The following is a 19,220-nucleotide window of genomic DNA, read 5'->3' as shown; positions in this document are numbered from 1 at the left end:
GTACCCCAGAGCTCTTGACTCTAGCTGCATTTGTATCAAAAGATGGCCTAGTCGGCCATCACTGGAAAGAGAGGCCCATTGGACTTGCCAACTTTATATGCCCCAGTACAGGGGAATGCCAGGGCCAAGGGGTGGGGGTGGGTGGGCGGGGGACTGGGGGGGGCGAAGTATATTGGGGACTTTTTGGATAGCATTGGATATATAATTGAGGAAAATACCTAATAAAAAAATTGAAGTTTATAATATTTAATGTACTTATATTGTATAGTAGATGTGGAAAGCATTTTTATAATGTAAATACATTTATTTATTTATTTATTTATTTATTTATTTATTATGAGTGTGCTTATATGTGTTATGGATATTAGAAGGCAACTTGTGAAAACTATCTCTTTCCTTCATTGTATTGTGTCAGGTTTCGTGGTAAGTCCCTTCACCCTGTGAATGATTTTAGGATCTACATATATATTATTTATTTACTCAAAAACATAGTTCCTTTAATCATCACAGGTCCCCATAACCACCAATTTTATTTTTGTGGATACAACTACTATAGACTCCTCATGTAATTGGAAGTTCATAATATTTTTCTCCTTAATTTGTGGCTTCTTAAATTATGCTCATTCCTATTATGGTATAAACTGGCTATGTTGCCAAGTTTATGATAATTAATATTTCTTTTTCTTTTTAAAATTATTATTATTATTATTAGGTATTTTCTTCATTTACACTTAATATTTCATTTAAACACGTAATAAAAATACACTTGTGATTTATCAGTTGATAGATATAAAAATTGTCTCTACTTCTTTCCAGTTTTGGACAAATTTTTTGGAACAAATGTTTTTTATATTATTCATCAACACTCTGCTTCAAATAAACTTAGATATATATCAGTAAATGAGATTAGTAGATCATATAATTTTAATTTACAATGTAAATTTTACACTGTTTTCATTACAACATTTTAAAGATTCATCGACTAGGCATACAGATTTCAATTTCTCCCTATCCTCGTCAATGTTTTTGATTAATTAATTATTTGTGTAGATGGAGCCACCTTTATAAATATATTTGACTTCAATGTGAATATCTGTAATATATAAAGATTTTAAACACATTCTCAGGTTTGTTAGACATTTACTTTATTTTTGGGAAAAGTCTAATCCTTTGCCTGTAGGGGCCGGCCCGCGGCTCTCATGTCTGGGTTCGAGTCTGGGAAGCATCTTGGAGCTGAAAGAAAGGGAAACTAGGCAGGAGAGAGAGAGAGATGGAACCAAGACAGTATTCTGATCAAGGCTCAAATTTTTAATAATAATTTGTGCTTTATAAAGAGGGAAGCCCATCCCCAGTCATGCCAAGTTTCTTGTGAAGTTGTCAGAACAGCCATTTAGCAGAAACTCACCAAATTCACACTTTGCTGTAAACTCTGGAAAACCTTGGAGAACCTGTTTGGCCTCAGGCAGGTGGCAGGCTGTATCATATCAAAGGAGAGGGATGAGAAGCAGCACAGCAGGTGGCCCTGCCTCCATGGTGAAAGATCTGAACCAGCCTGCCTAGGCTGAAGGACAGTACATTTTCCCCACTTTAAATAATATTGAACAAAACTGGACTGAGACATAAAATTTATTTATACTCTATAGTCCTGCCTGGGATAACTCCTGGGGCTGGCGGCCCCACCTGTCTTAGGAAATCTTAGATCCTCTTGAAACATCCTTATCCATCATAGGAATGTACGCGCAGCTTGTTTGTCTTTGTTTTACACAAATTATGGCTCTGTGTGTATTATTAACAGCCACGGCCTCTTGGCATGTACCCCTGTCTTAGATGATTCCGAGTTCTGGGTGCCCGTCATTGACTGTCAGGCCCTCATTAGCACACCATACTCCCAATTCAGACCAAAGCCACAATATGTACTTAGAATGCTTCTTAATGGAGATTAATAACTGCCACCTGTGCTGTTGGAGGCAAGGTTTTACTCCTGCTGCAGTCAGGCTGAATGGTGGCTGACCTGCTTGAAAAACAATGGTGAGACAGTGAAAAAGCAACAGTATAAAAGGTGCTTTGAAGAAGTCCAGGTACTGCATTCAGTTACAAATTAGTAACAACCAAGCTCAGGCTTTGGCCTCCCAGTGTGGGAGAGTAGGCTTTGAGAATTAGCAGAAAGGCCAGAGATTCTCTGGAAGTGGAGGCTGAGCTCCAAATTAACTTTGCTAGGTAATTAAGAATTTTAGCTATCTTCAATAGGAATCTCTAATATAGGAAGATTGAGTTAGAATAATTGGTCACATTGAAGAAAAGAGAAGAATCATTATGACTGTATTATATGACTAATCTTTCTAAGTCAGAATACACAGTCTCTGATGTTCTTTATACCATAAAGTTAAAAAGCTTGAAGCAAGGCAGCTTCGCTTGTCCAAACTGGAAAAATGGCAAGCAAGGATGGGACAAAAACATGTACCCAATACAGCTTCCTTGTCCCTTCAGTCAGGGCACTGAGCCAACTCACCTGCCAGCTTGTCAGATGAATTAGCCATCATGCTTCTGCAGCGTTCTGTGGAGAAAAACCTATGCTTTTCCCTTTCCTAATAAGGTAGCTGTTCAAGATCAAGCCTTATGCCAATAAGTAGATCCTTTTAAGATGCTATAAGGCATTTATTAAGTTCTTTGACATCCAAATTTCAAAATTCTAAAATAAAAGTATGATTTAAATAATGTGCACGGGAATGCACTAAATAATATGCATGGGGATATAATTTACCTCTTCTTTGACCTTTAAGAAGCTAAAGTTTTAAAGTTCCACAATATCTTGTCCTTGAGAATTAATAATATGTTGACAAAACATCTCAAATACTTGACTGTTATAGTCAGTATTCATGTAACATGGGCAATGACTAATTGTATTTTTAATTGTTATCCTTAAAGAGCAGTTGTAACTAGAAAGCTTGAAAAGTTATTAATAGTCATATGTGTATAATTAATTTATTTATTAACTCAGGAATAAGAGCATTTATTTGTAGCAATTTATTAAGTATAAGACCTCAAGAATTAACACTATTATGTGGAAACAAGCAGTAACTGAGGACGCTAAGAGCAAAATTTTTTTTTATAATTTGATATGCACAATTTATAAGAATATTAAAATATCTTAAACCCTAACTGTTTTGAATAGATAAAGAATGAGTTTATATATCCAATCTATCTTATATGTAGGACCTATAGACTGCCTGAGATAAAATCCAGCATGGCATTGCTTTAAGACGTCCAGGCAATCTAGAACAATTTATTAAATGTCCAAAAACAGTCTCCTTAAAAAGGACAGCATTTTTTCTTATGAGTTGTATATACATAAGCAATTGCAAATTTGACAATTAACAGCATCCAAGGGACGAGCAATCTTAAGCAATTGTGAGCTCTGAGATATAATATTGACTATTAATATACAAATTAAGGTTAGATTGTTCAGCATTTTAAAACACCATCCACAGCACACAACTTAATTATCTGTGTTGAAACAGGAGGAAACTCAAAAGAATAAGCGTGTGATCCAATTCATATCTACTTATTTCCCATAGAGGGGTTGTTTTTAAACACAATAACTGGGATGCATGCATGCATGAATTTGTAGAAGACACAAAAGCATGCATAAAAACAATTTATTAGCTTATCTTTGGGATATTGATTGTCAATTTATTTAAAATGATGGTATGCAATAGATCAATTATTAATATTCTGTAATAACCAAATTAATTGTTGTTGAAACAAGGAACAGACACTTTGTCAGGTTCCTAAGACACAATTTTTGTTATAGTTTTTCCAAAATACACGAATATATCTTACAATTCTTTATTAGCACCACAGGAGTTTTGATAGGATGCTGAAACTGTGCTTTGAGGTGAGCGCCATCTCGGCCCCGCCCACCTGTCTTGTCGTAGCTCCACTATCCAGGGCCCCGCACCCACTGGGCACCTCGGAGGACCTGTTTGCTATCGTCCTTCCTGTCCATGCCTGAACCAAACCTCAGCCGCTCGCCACCATGACGTGTGGAGACACTCTGACAAGGACCCTGGATTTTGACCTGCTGCTGAGCTCCGCATCTCCGAAGCAGAGGCGGTGCATGTCTTTATCAGTGCCGCCTTCAGCTGCTGCCACCAACACTGCCTTCCTCTCAGGCAGAAGAGGCTGAAGGTGGCCCAATCTAATAAAATACTTTCCACTTAGAAAACAATATACCCTGAAAGATTCAAACTCTTGGCTTCATGTATAGAAGTAGAAATGATAAAAATTTTTTTACATAATGTAGACCTGTATTTAGCCATACCTAGAGGCAAAATTTTCCAGTGATTACAAACTCACTAGATTCAAACCCTTTACAATTAATAAGATGCAAAGGAAAAAAAACAAACATTTAGATCTATAATAACTATATAAAAGGTAGGCAAGCCAGATTGTAATGCCTTTATAATTTCTACAGTCTGTTTAACCCTTTATAAACTTTGAATTTGAACTTTATTTAGAGCACAATCTAGATAGATCTGCAACAGTGTTCTTTTAGCTAAAAGAAAATTCCCCTGGAGGCAAGGAGAGGCAAGGAGAGCTTCTTAAGGCATCGTTTGCAAAACAAAAGAAAGTCACACAAACCTCACTGAGGCTGCTCCTAGCTTAGTTCCACCTGCCATGAGGACAGATTTTAGAACTTTTAAGTTTCTTTGCACTATTAGACTATAACTACTACCTTGGGAAAACAAAACCCAATTTCAAAACAATTTATCATCTTTAGAATCAATATCTGAAGCATTACTATCATATTACAAAGTTTGGCTCCCAATTTATACCTATGAATACATGACAGTTCAAGTTTTAATGATTCATTAAAGAGACATTGCTTTAAATCTTATCTTTAAATTTACTTTCTAGGATAGGAATCACATTAAATATTATCTCAGCTAGAAGTATCTTAGGAGGCCCAGTTTTTTGGCCCGCTTATGCCATGTGTTTGAAAAACTCCTGAGTTGCCAATTTAAGGCTAACCTTCTGTTACCAATGTAACAATTATTTAATCCTAACCAATAACTTATGAGCTGATTGTGAAGACACGCAGAGCACATTACCAGTAACAAACCAAAGGAAGCAGCTACACTTAGACCAATCAGAGAATATTAATTTTTCTAGCTACAATTATAAAATAAAAAGCACTTTGTCATTAGCTAAACGCAATAATCAAGAATGCAGACAATTTTCTTAGGACAAAACCATCTATCACCTTTTTTGCCCACAAACCATGAGGCTATAGACTCCCTTTCTTAAAAAAAAAACACAATTTTTCCAGCATGGGCCCTCCTGCCTGATCCTGGCTAAAGTATGTGGCCACTCTCAGCTTTGCGATACCAGCAGAGAAAGTATTAGCCATCTTTTATTTTCCAACATGAAAACACAGAACATCAGTCATTCAGACAACTAGACANGAACACACATGAATTGGACACACATGAATCAGAACACGTGGACAGACGGGTGCACCAGACATTAGACAAGACTTTATACAAAAACACAAAGAACTTCTGCTGTAGGGCCCAGAGAGAATAAAGCAGGGTGTCCCTGATTCTCTCTGTTTCTGGGAGAGTTTTCCTCCCGCATGATGCAGTTCTTAGACTGTGGCCAATCCGCCTGATTATTAAATCCAAACTCTTTTATCTCTCTCACCTAAAACACAGCTTCTGGAAGCTTAGACCCACTGCCTGTTACGTTCCTAGATCCTGATATCACTGCTACACCTAAGCGAATGCAGTGGCTGGTTTAGAGCTGTTCCAGCTTAGCCTATAGCCTAACAACCTTTTTGCCTGTTACTTCTCCGGCACAAATTTTCTTTAATTCTTTTCTTTTTCCATGGAGCTCCAAACCAGCAGTGCTTCTTCCAGTGTCCTCTGCCTTTCCCAGGTCCCACTTGGTTCACCAAATTGTTGGGGCAGGCCTGCACATGTCATGTCCGGGTTTGAGCCTGGGAGGCATCTTGAAGCTGAACGAAAGGGAAACTAGGCAGAAGATAGAGAGATGGAACCAAGACAGGATTCTGATCAAGGTTCAAATCTTTAATAATAATTTGCGCTTTATAAAGAAGGAAGCCCATCCCCAGTCATACCAAGTTTCTTGTCAAGTCATCAGAACAGTCTTTTAGCAGAAACTGGCCAAATTCACACTTTGCTGTAAACTCTGGAAAACCTTGGAGAAATGGTTGGACCTCAGGTAGGTGGCAGGCAGTGTAACATCAAAGGAGAGGGATGAGAGGCAGCACAGCAGGTGGCCCGCCTCAGTGGTGAAAGGTCTGAACCAGCCTGCCTAAGCTGAAGGAGGGTACATTTGCCAAAGGTTTTGGTGTTTTCCATTTGTTAAACATGTTACTAAGTGTGTGCTTCACAAATGTACATTGAATTTTTGAGTTAAATTTTTATTCTACTCATGGTGTGTTTTGGAGCATAAATGTGGAAGTTTGTATCTCATCCTTGTAGCACACTCTTACTTTTCTTTGGATGTTATTCCTGACATCTCAACAAATCTACTTTTAGGAAACTTGTGTTTGCTCTCTTCTCTGAGTTCTGCAATATGATGTCTTATATTTACATCTTCAATATTTCTTGGTTATTTTTATGCTATGTTAGATTAATGCGCTCATTATTTTGCAAATGAATATCTAGTTATCTTGGTACCATATATTAACCCATTTACCTCTCTGTTGAGTGATTTTGAACCTTAGTAAGAATCATTTGAGGTTACTTACTATATTTACTTTTGTGCAACTTTTTCTGTTCTATTATTCTCTTTCTGTGTTTTTATGACAGCAGAGCACTCTTTGATTACTGTGTCTTTATAATTTATTGAGTCCAGAAAGTTTTATTTCTCCACCTTTGGCCTTTACTAAAGTTGCTTTGGCTATTCCTGCTGTAATGGAATTCTGGATATTATTTCAGATATTTTTTATTGTAAAAATGATGTTGAGGTCTTTCTATGAATTGTAAAAGTATACCTTTTGTGTTTATCTTTGTGTATTATACACTTTACAGATAGTTTGTGTTTGTGTCTGTAAGCACAGAGAGGAAATACTGAATGAAACCAAGACTATGACCTATTAGCGTAAATTCAAAATCCTATGGCTTCATATTTTATGTCAATGGGTTTAACTGTCTTCATCTTTCCAGTTTTTCTGCCAGAAACATACTTTTTTCTTGGGGATGTGCACTCCTTATTCATATCTTTATGTGACTGGCAGCTTTTGTCTTTAGCATCTGTAACATTTTAGAGTCTCCACTGCAATCCAGACTTCACTTTCATTGACTCATACAATGTCATCTTGGGTTTTACATTCAGGGACTTTCCTACTAGACACCTGGACTTAGCGGATATCCTGGCTCTCCATAACCACAGGGATGATATTACCATCCCTTAAACTGGGCATCAGTTATGACTCTAATACTAAGTTAGACTTTTAACGTGGCATGAACCATATAACCCTTGAGTTGTATCTGTAGCAGACTTGATTTATTGTTTCTTTTTAAGAGCAAAATATTCTTAGCCCTCACTTTTTTTCACAAGACTAAAGCTTAGCTAGGTGAGTTCTTTATTTGAACTCAGGACAACCATCTATTAATCTTCTTATCTATTTCTGTGCATACCTTGTGACCAGTATTGAATCTCCTCATGTTGTTTTATTTTAAAAAACTGTATATTTCATATTTTCCCTCCTCTGTTTCTTCTTTTTCATTGTAGACCTGCATAAGAGTGATTACTAATAACCATAAAAGAGAGTCAATTCTAGGCTGTCTTAAAAATTCCTCTGTTAAGTCAATTATTCCTATACTTTACAATTAATTCTTAGGAAAATTCTTAGAAGAACACAAAGCAGTCCAAATCTTTGCTAAAAACTTTATCTAGTTTATTTGTTAATATTGTTCTCCTATAAAGCCACTTAAAAAAAAAAGCCACTTAACCGGTCTTGTGTAGTCTCCAATGCTCTCAGAACTACTGACTTCCAGTTTCTTTCTATGATTGTTCATTGAGGTCTACTTAAAGCATTCAATGCATTTCCTAGTCAAAAGTTCCTAAATGTTCCACAGTGCTCCAAAAGGAAGCATTGTTAGGTCTGTCACATTAATACAACACTTCTTCTTGCCATATTTTTAGGTATTTTTTCTATTGTTGGTATAGAACATCATGTTCAACACAAGTTCTTAACCAAAGCTTTTAAATTAATTTACAGTTTCAGAGAGGTAGAGTCCATGATCACAGAACAAAGGAAAAACTGAGAGGTCACATCTTGATTCACAAGGACATGACAGAGAAATGGTACTGGAAATGCTTAGGCATTTTGAGAACTCAAAGTTTTACCTCAGTGGCCTATCTTCACCAAGCAGGTAACACTTTCCATTTCTTCCTATCTAGTTTTGCCAATTGGGAAATAAAAATTCAAGTATGAACTTCTGGGGGCCATTTTCATTCAAACCGGAGCAGAATATGACATATTTAAGTAAATTTTTTAAAATGATAAATGTATACTCTTTATAGATTATTGTATAATTTCATATAAAATGACTCAATGACTCATGAGGAAGTTTAATGTGCTCTTTCTTTTAAAAGATAAATTTTAAGAGCATTTATCTCAATTTTCATATCTACAGAGAATGATTTAATATTTACATTTTGAAAAATACTGAAACATATTTTATCAACCTATTCTAGATCTAGATGTAGACTATAATATAAATTACTTTTTAAGGAAAATGTTATAGTTTTTCTCTACAGATGGTAAAAATGCTTTCCAAATTAGTCTTTCAGAAACTGACTTCATTTATTGCGGTATAATTCATTTTTTCTTAAGATTTCCCAAATATTGCTCTTTCATCCATTCAAGTTATTTGGTTTCATCAATAATCAAATCAACCAAGAACAATGCTCAGAACTTCCCAATAAAACAAGTCTGTGGGTCCCAGTGTAGTTAAATGAACCATCTTCATGAATACATTTGGTAACTTTATTGGTTCTTTAATGACCTTGTAAGAACCTTCTGCACAATCAACCACTTTGCAATGCAAATAAACTTCAAATTTCTCAGTGCCAACGAGGCTTTTCAAAAAGTCTTGTCTGAGTTTCTATTCCTATATAAAAGTAATGGTTTCCCCTAACTTTGAATTAAGCACTTATTATCATATTTTTATTGGTATTATCATTGATTTTTAAAGGATATTTATGAGATGTTGTCCAAACTTCTTTTTGAATTTGTATTCATCTTCCTGTGTCAGTATTCCTAATGACTGGATCACAGACAGAGAATTTAATAACAATTTTGATAAGAGAATTTCAGATTGCCTTTTATAAAACCACATAGTACAGGAGCCTGGTATAGCTGTCCACTGAGAGGCTCTGCCAACACCTGACTGATACAGATACAGATACCCACACCCAACTATCAGACTGATCAATGGAAGAGTTAGGGGAAAGACAGGAGGAGCTGAAGAAGATTGTAACCCCATAGGAAAAACAACAATTTCAACTAACTGGATCTTCCCAGTGGTCTCAGGGACTAAACCACCAACTAAAGAGTGTACATGGAGGGACTCATGGTTCTAGGATCATGTGTAGCAGAGGATGGCCTTATCTGACATCAATGGGAGGATCCCCTGGTCCTGTGGAGGCTTGATGCTCCAGTGTAGGGGAATGCTAGAAAAGTGAGGCAGGAGTGGGTAGGTAAGAGGGGGAGCACCCTCTTAGATACAAAGGGGAGGTGAATGAGATGATGTTTGTGGAGGGGACAATATTTGAAATGTAAATAAATAAAATAACCATTAAAAAAGAAAAGTGAAAAAGAAGAAAATTAATGTAAATATATATGTGTGAGACATTTGATACAAGTAATTTAATGTCCACAAATTCCTTGTTTACTGCTTCATGGTAAACATTTTAAAAACTATGTGTATATTATTGAGAATCTACTCAAATAAGAACTCTATTTTACATAAAATAGTTTTATTTTACCAAAGAAAAGTTTTATTAAAACTATTTTTTTATTTGCTAACATTACTTATAGTTAACTAATGGTTTGTACAATTAAAAACCATGAAATATAATATAAATATGAAATTCTATCTATATTAACAATTAAGTAACCATGTTATACTGCCATTAAACAATAACTCACTATTTTGATATATATATATATATATACATATATATATATATCTTCATTAACTTAAAGTGAATTTCTCCTCTATAAAGCTCAGAGTTAGACTTTTAAAAAAATATCTGTTCTTCCTTTCCTGTTCATTACAGTTTGAGGCTTCTTGGAAGTATTTTAGTTCAACATCATACTTTATAATTCAATGGTAAGGAACAATATGAGAATTACAATAAGTTCCTTAGGTTAGTGAACTTAAATTTATGATTAGATTTAACTTTGAAATCTATATTTTAAGAGGCATCTCAAGGAATGTTATATATCTATAAGGTAAAAATATTTATTTTTTTCTACTTTTCTTCTGCAATGCACTTAAAGAAATCTATAACAGAGTATATTAAATATATCATGACTATCATGAGTAATTTCAAAAATATATCATGAATTTTTATCCAGGCATATTTGTATCATAGCCACAGAGCATTTTCAGAATATGTCCCCAAGAATTCTTCTCTGTTTCTTATTCTTTGTCTTTTAGTAACACCTTGTATTCTCTGTCCTCTTTTAATTTTTTTCTTCTTTGGCCCTCTAGCCATCTCTCCATTTCAGCCGTCAACCTCATTGCCTCTTCCCTAGGCTATCACATTAAACTTCAATAGACTTCTTGCCTTCTGTTCCAATTCAGATGGTGCAATGGTTCCAGATTAATTTTCTTAAAGCCACCAAAATCATGTTACAATTTGCATAAAATCTCCTAAAGAGTCTTCATTACATACCAAATGAAATTACCTTACTTTTTAGATGTGAAGACCAAAATCATGTGTCCCCAAGCTGAGTTTTCTAATTTTGTCTAATCTTATTTCTTGCTACAAAATCTCTCTGTTTTATTTTGCTTCCAACTACAAGCCAATTAAACTGTGCAACATACACTACTTGAGTTTCTCCACTGGTCTTTTTTATGTTTATGGAGTCCCTGGGTCAAAATATTTCCAGATTTACAAAGTTATAAGCAGATGTTCTAAAACCAAGTTAACTTTCGTCCTTCCCTATTAACCTCATATACAAAATTATGTTAAACAATTACTTACATGCAAGTCTGACATTCCTTTCTGAAGTGTGTATTCTAATCTTACAGTATCTGTTTCAACCACACACATCCTCATAACCTATTTAAATCTAGCTATATAAGAGCTATTGACATTTACCAAAAACGAGATCTGGGTTTGCTGCTTAAGCTTGTTTCTATTGAGATGGTGTTTCAGTAAGTGTCTGTTCTTTTTACACTATTAGATGTGGAGAAATGAGGTCACTGAATTGAATACTTAGAAAAATATATGTATAACTTATTTTACCTGAAACACTTTAGATCATTTGATATACTGCATATATTCCATGAAATTTTGTTCTTTTCATAAATATACTGTGTCCCCAGTTTGTAGGGTGTTCCAGGGGGTAGGGTTATAGGTGGGTGTAGCCTTGCTAGGTAGGTGTAGTCTGTCACTAGAGGCAGTGCATTTTGTTTTATCTCATCTACTCTTGAAATGACTCTCCTCCTTTTCCCCTCCTCTCCCTCCTTCTCCCTTCCCTTCCTCCCTCTCTTTCTTCCTTCCTCTCTCCTTTCTTGTCCTCCTTCCTTTTGGGCTTTCTATTCATCTCTTTCCACATTCCATTCATTCATTTCTCCATTTCTCCCACCTTTTCATTGCCTCTTCCTCCCCCCTTCCTCCCTCCCTGCCCCTCCCTTCTTCCCTCCCTCCCTTCTTCTCTCCTTGCCTACTTTCCTTCCTTCCTTCCATCTTCCCTCATGCTGGTCTATTCACTTCTCCAAATAGAAATTTTGTTCTGCTTCCATATAACAAATATCACAATACTCCATTCTTGCCACCCCTGTAATAGGTGTTCTTCCATTCAGTTGGCTCTCTTCCTAATTCCACACAGATTCCCAACTCATTAAATATATATTCCATACAGTTAGGAAATATAGAAACTGTTTGCATTTTTTAGTTTGGTTTATTTCTTTTAAAATGAAATTCCCAGTTCCATCTATTTCCTTATATAATTTCATTTTATTTGAAGGCTGACTAAAATATGCATCTTATTTATTGAATTAATTTTTGTTTGTAGACATCTAGAATAGTTTTAATTCCTTGCCATTATGTTTACTGGAGCAAGAAACTTCAAATTACAACAATCTCTGTAGACTGTTGCCTAAGTGTCCTTCGATACATACCCTGAACTGGGAAGCACTAAAAATTTGGAAAATAAAAAAGCAATTATCATTACATATTTCAACTCAAGAATATTAAAAATCAGGCACTCAAATCTACTACTAGGTTAATTTGAATAGGATAAGAATAGAGTCAAAAGATGATGATTGGGAGATTTGGAGGAAAAATTGATGGTGGATATTTCATTATATACATCTATAACATCTCAAGAAGAAAATAAAAAGAAAAACTGTGAATTTATTAGATAACTTTTGGTCTCTATTTTTTTATAAGTTCTAAAAATCTTATCATTGAATTGGAATCTATTTAAGTTTTAAATAAACTACTATGCAGTTATACCTAGATTTGAGAGCAAAAAATTAACTCTGTACTTCTTTGGTCTTTTAAATTTTCTTAAGTTTTTTGTTATTTATACAGCATCCTGTCTGACTGTATGCCTGCAGGACAGAAGAGGGCACCAGATCTCATTATAGATGGTTTGTGAGCCAACATGTGGTTGCTGGGAATTGAATTTAGGTCCTCAGGAAGAACACACATGGTTCTTAACCTCTGAAACATCTCTCTAGCCCTGGTCTTTTAAATTTAATTAAACTACTTAAAATAAATAGTTTGATTTTTGTGTGTTTTACTGTATAGCTTTCGCTGGATTCTAACTCATTCGTTTCCTCTTTTAAAGTCACATGTGTGCTGCCAAAATTATACACCATCATATTAGTGTTTAGTTGAGAATTTTTATGGCAGTGTTCCCTAGATAGAGATAGCACACAAAGATACAGAAGTAGGATCTGTTTGCAGATGAAGAGCATACGTGAAGAAGAGGACTCAATTTTGAAAACCCTTGCAGTGTAGAGCAGCAAAGAATTTGAACCGTGATGACTTCATTTCCCTCTGGCTGACTTCTCTTCGTTCCCTAATCACACCATTAACCAAGCCCTTTTATGAAAAACTTACTTTTATTTTATTTAAGACAACAAAAAGTTCAAGAACTGAACATCAAGCGAAGTATATGGGTATGAGGACTAGGCAGATGACTCCCTACCTCACCGTGCACATCAGGCAAATTAGACTCCAACTTCACAGCTGCCTGAAGTAATGACAAACTACACACCAGTTAAGTCCACTGTTTTAAATTTATTCATGTTAATGTACTTCGGTCTTCTCAGAAAAGCCTCAAGGTTACAACTATTATTTTTATAATACATAAGGGAAAATTGCAGTTTAGAGAGATTGAGCTATTATTGATACCCTAGGGCTATATAAGAGGTAGTAGGGAGAGAAGTGTGGAGAACCAAAGAAACCAAATCCGGAAATGCAGAATCATCTTACATAATATGGTGTCCCTGACATTTTCTCTGATTTTTGTGTCACCTAAAAGAGTATGTGGAGGTTTTTATCCTTTTGTCTCAACTATATTCGAAAACAAGATAACTACAGGCATGATTAATGAAGTTTGAGAAGAGGTCATACTAATGCAGGATGTGCCCTTAATCTATGCCTTTATTTGAATAAGAAAGAAAAATAAGAGAAAGTGTAATGAGAACAAATGAAGCACACAGTATTAATGTGGTTGCCGGAAAACAATCAATACAGATACGTGAGTAATGCATCCCCAATCCCGTGAGATGAATAAAGTCTGGAGGCACCAAAGGCTAGAACAAGATGCCATACCCTGTGCTAGAGAGCCTTTCAGAAGGAATTAACTGTAGCACCTCCTTCATTTTGGATCTATACCCACTGACATGAGAAAATAATTTTTACTCTTAATTTTAATTATCCTTTATTTCTTGCTGTTGTCTAATAAAATATGTAACTACATACATAATGGAAACTTGAAAATTGTAATAAATGACATAAGGACTAAAATAGAAGAATATTTATGAGAAACCTGAATAGAGTTAACTGCCAAGGGCCATGCAGTTAAAACAACAAATGGCTTTGGGACTCGTGGAATGGGGTCCATAGGTTACTACAGCTACATGGGTGAATCTCCGTGCTGCACAACCCCAAGGACCACGTGTCCTGAGAACTTTATGCTGTTAAGGATTTCTGCTTTGCTTGCTGTCCTTAAATCCCTCGTTAATCTAAAAATTATATGAAATTTTTAAGACTTCCAGGCCTTCATTGGACAGTATCTCTGGCACTCATGATCATAATGCTTAACTTCTTTCAGGCATTGCTGCTGGAGCAGATTTATGAGTCAATCACCATCTCAGGAATGAACTTTGAGATGTAGATTGTCAGCACTGACCACCAGCCTTTAGAAGCATTTGGAAATCTCTTCTTGGCCTTTTGGCTTTGATCAAGTGTAGAAGCATTGGGGAAAATAAAATTGTTACTCATGTTTCTACTGGTTCTGATGTAGAAAATCTTAAGGAACAATTTAAGTTCCAAAAAGCACACTCTTATTAGTGAAGCTAGGGAACCTTCTATGGTCAGGAAACAAGAACAATGGCAGCCCTGGCTGATGTGACTCTCACTGAGGCTGGACTGCTGCTGATTGATTTCATACATTCATATTTTCTCCTCAGCTTCCAGATATGATTGATTAGGAATTGCTGATGAGTAGATATGCATTCTGATGATAAGATAGATATGACTGATTTTCATATAAGTGTATATTTGTGATTCTTTTAAGAGTCCTAGAAGATTACTTTTAAAGATAGATAATAAAATAATTACTTCTTTCTTTGTAACTGCAGTTTGCTGCCTGCCAATAAGAGAAACTGGCTGAGAAAACTACCCTACATGCTTATAATTTGTTAATCTCTAACAAATTGCTTAGATACAGATGCACGTGGGATTTTGAGAATAATTTGTATTCTTTACCTGTGCTATATAATCTTATTTCTTGTAAAGGTATTGAAGAACACATTATTTTTTCATAACCATTCATTAGTAAAATGTAATATGTATTCACATTTTAATTTTTGTACTGTTTGAAAGATTTTTCTGGGATATATAAGCTATGGAATAAAATAAAGTATGAGGGCTGGAACATTGTTACTTCCATTCATCAAATATGTTTATGTATATGTATAAGGTTTGTATGAGTGGGAGTTAGCTTGTTCTTCCTTCCATCTATTAACTATATGTATACATGTGCACACACACACACACACACACACACATTTAAAACTTGTCTGGATGTATGTTGGAGCTTGCAACACACGCACACATCTACCAATTGTGTGTGTGTGTGAATGTATGTATATATGCATGCATATATATGTGTGTATAAAGTTATTGAACACTGCCTTTTGTTCCATCTACTCAGTGTTTGTGTGTGTGTGTGCGCGCGCATGTGCATGTCCGTGTGTGTGTGAATTTTCTCTCTTTCCTCTCTTTCTGGCCAGCCCCAAGGAGTTAAAGATTTCATAGATTTTTTTTTTTAATTTTCATTCTGGGCCACAGGGAGTGCCAACCCAAGTAAATTAAGCTTTGTTCCCAAAAAGAAAAGTCTGCTGAGTAACTTCTCTAATTGTTGGATGCCTTTGGCAACATCCTCTGTAGGTATCTTGATCTACCCCAGTCAGCAGCTCTAAGCATTGACAACCCCCACCCCTTGCCAAGAGCTGCCTGTCTCAGTTTACCCATTATTTGGATGGATGCCAAACCCAGTAGTTGCCAGGTAACATTTCATCCTGATAGATTGTACATCTGAATTTAGCCATTCACTGACTAAAATATTCACACAATGACAGCTGTAGTGAAAATGTACAGACACTCTGTTATTATTCCTTAGTCAGCAAAATACTCTTAAATGTACATAATGTATAGTATATCAAGTTTCACAGGTGACATAGAAATAAGTTAAATGATAAAGTAGAGTGTTTGTATGTATCTATTAATCCTGTGACATTATAAAAATGGAAACCAAAGCAGCTACACATATATTTTGGTATCACAGGGTATCCACAGACTCCACTAATAAGTGATGGAAGGATGAGGTGACTACTAGAGTGTTTCTAGCCAAAACTCACTATTGACCAAAAGTACTTCAAAAAATTGTGACTAGGTATTTGAGAGGTATTTAGTTCTAGGTAAGGCTATGAGTATAAAGCTGCTATGATGATAGGTTGTCCGTACTCAAATAAAGGATAGAACTATTTGCCAGGAGATCTCTGCCATTAATGAAGTGGCATTACCAGCCATCTGCTAAGCTACTGGTATTTGACTTCAAAGACTACAGAAGTGCTACAGGAAGCATGAGTAGACATGCAGAGTATTGGAATTTCATGTACTTTATTATTGAAGGATAAGATAGAGAATGTAGACCTTCTCTTTGAAGAGCCAATAATATTTTCTCCCAAAAGGCATGATAAGGCAGGACATGCACTTTAGGAAAGTTAATCTAACTGCAAAGAATTTGCTCATGTGGGGTAGAAATAACCAGACCCTGCTTGAATGCTTGGACCATTTTAACTCTCAGAGACTGTAATATAGATGGGAAATAAAATGATTTCACTTAAAATTTGAGCGTAGCATTGGATGGCATCCTGTGCATGTAAAAAGAAATCATATGGTATAATTCAAAATTACATAATATAGAAGCAGAGAAGACACAGGTAATTTCATGCTTTAAAGTGCATGAGTGAGAACAGAGGTATAAGGAATTTAAGGTAATATATTTTCTCATTAACTTTCATTTTATTATGAGTATGTAGCAAGTGATGTTGACTGAGCAGCAGCTTGTATTGGATGTGCTGGGTAGTCTCCACCAATGAAGAGAGCTTCAAAGTTCCTCATAATGACTTCAGTGTAATAAAATCACATTCACAGACTAGCATCTAACTACTCACATTTGTGAATAGTCAGTACATATTTTTTAATCAAAGTTATAGAAACACATAATAATGGGTCAAATACACTTCAGGAATGCTGCTGAGAAACCTCAGAGACAGGAACTCCTGCTTGCCTGTTTGCCATATTTTTAATATCTTAGATATTATAATGCTGCTTCTGTTTTCTGGTTCCCTAAGATATCTACTTTCTCCAAATCACGTGGCTACAAAACTTCTCACACATTTCTGGACCTAGAAAACATATAGGAGGTTAAGATGGGTTGGGTTATTAATTGGTAAAGAGAAGAGTTTATAAACTTGCATTTACCTAAGACAAGGTAAGTGAACAGATATAACTATCATGTACAGTTAAAGATGGGTAAACTAGGCAATATAAACTAGTCTGTTAGTGCTGTATAAGAAAGAAAGATGGGGACTGAGCAATAATGTTTGATGCCAGGATTAAAATATAGGAGGGATTATTTATTTATAATTTTAATTTACTTTATTGAGTCTATTTTTATATAATTTTCTCTTTGTTCTCATGTTTCACCTGACTCAACCTCTAGAATACTTAGACTGTAACCATGTTACACTATTCCCAGATTCTAAATCAGTTTTTTAGTTGAGGTTCCCAGAAGTTAAAACAAAGATTCAGGATGGTCACAACCCTATTTTTCTGGATATGTGAAATAATATATTGAAGAGTATACATTCCAGCATAAAAAAGTATAATTATGAAATATGTAAGAATTTAAAATATAAAATAATTAAAAGTCATAGGCTTTAGTCTAATCAGAAAGCCTTAAACTCTTCTATGTCTCAATTCCAAATTTAATAAATGTACAGATAAGTTGCACATCATATAAAAATATGTTGGTCTTTTCTAGGATAGTTTATCAAACCAGTTTCAGTGAAAGAAAACCAATTGATCATAGCATTGTTCCCTAATGGACATACTCTTCCATGCATGCTGTATTTCCCAGAAGATTTAAATAGCAGGGATTACATTTTCTGCTGCTCCCTTTAACCTTCTTTGACATGCATGTGGTGGCTGTTGCATTTCTATATTTAGCCCAAATCGGAATGAATTTCACTGAAGTGAAAAGTCATTTCAAATTTGTTTTGTATGAAAGTTACTGAATTTTTAAAGCACTCTGTAGTAATCAGAAATAAAAATTGCTCAACATGCAAATGAGTACAGGCAGGAATATACTGATCACATCTGCTTTGAGAAACATTGGGCTGCGCTATTATTGGTTTTGAGTATAATAATTGGTAATGGAGTACATTTTACTTATCATTGTGATTTTAAAATTTTAAATAGACAACTATTTTAATTTTCTTAATGCATTCTATTTCATAATCAATACTTCTCAATGAGCAATGATGCTATCTAATTTACTCACAGTAAACAGAGTTCTATTAAAAAAAACTTAGTCTTCCATTTAGAGTCTTTAAAAAAAAAATCCATCATCATGATCCATTTTATCTTACTATTTGGAAAGAATTAGAGAACAATGTAGAAAGGAAGAATGATGTTGCCACGGTAGGTGTTCATCTATTCCCTTTATAGAAATACTCAATGTTTTGTATGCCAGTCAACTGATAAAATCTCTAATTGTCACAGAAGTGTCTTGTCTGGATTGATCTTGCATACTTTCTTTTGAAACTTTAAATGATTAATTCAGTCTTAGCTTCCAGGGCATCATTAAATTGTCGAACCGTTCCTTCATCTGTCCTCAAATGTTTAAAGACTCTGAGTTCTTCTATTGGGGGCAAATACCACTTTTCCATTCACATAATAATATTCAGACTATTTATTTTTAAAAAGCATTTTTTGTCATGCTCATTTGACATAGGACTCGAGAACCTCATTTATTTTACATTCACCTTCTTCTGATTTCAAAATTTCACACTTTTTAATGCCATATTAGCTGTAACTCACAGCTTTATTTATTCAACACATATTTGGGGTAAATATTTTCTATGTATAACAACATATTAATTATGGTAAAACAACAAAGACAAATAGTGCTGTGCATTGCT

General features: G+C 35.0%; 1 long non-coding RNA gene across 1 annotated transcript in view; it reads left to right on the top strand.

Annotated features, from left to right (window-relative positions):
* Positions 1 to 15,312, top strand: part of LOC110310124 — a 106,504-nt gene extending 91,192 nt beyond the window's left edge. Inside the window, exons 3-4 of the long non-coding RNA XR_002379803.1 lie at positions 8,258 to 8,405; positions 14,561 to 15,312. This is a non-coding gene — a long non-coding RNA (uncharacterized LOC110310124). The remainder of the gene's footprint in view (positions 1 to 8,257; positions 8,406 to 14,560) is intronic.
* Positions 15,313 to 19,220: the final 3,908 nt, after the last annotated feature.

Source organism: Mus caroli, chromosome 15, assembly GCF_900094665.2.
Source record: "Mus caroli chromosome 15, CAROLI_EIJ_v1.1, whole genome shotgun sequence".
Lineage (NCBI taxonomy): Eukaryota > Metazoa > Chordata > Mammalia > Rodentia > Muridae > Mus > Mus caroli.
The sequence above is the reverse complement of the archived record's forward strand: the minus strand, read 5'-3'. Positions and strand labels throughout refer to the sequence as shown.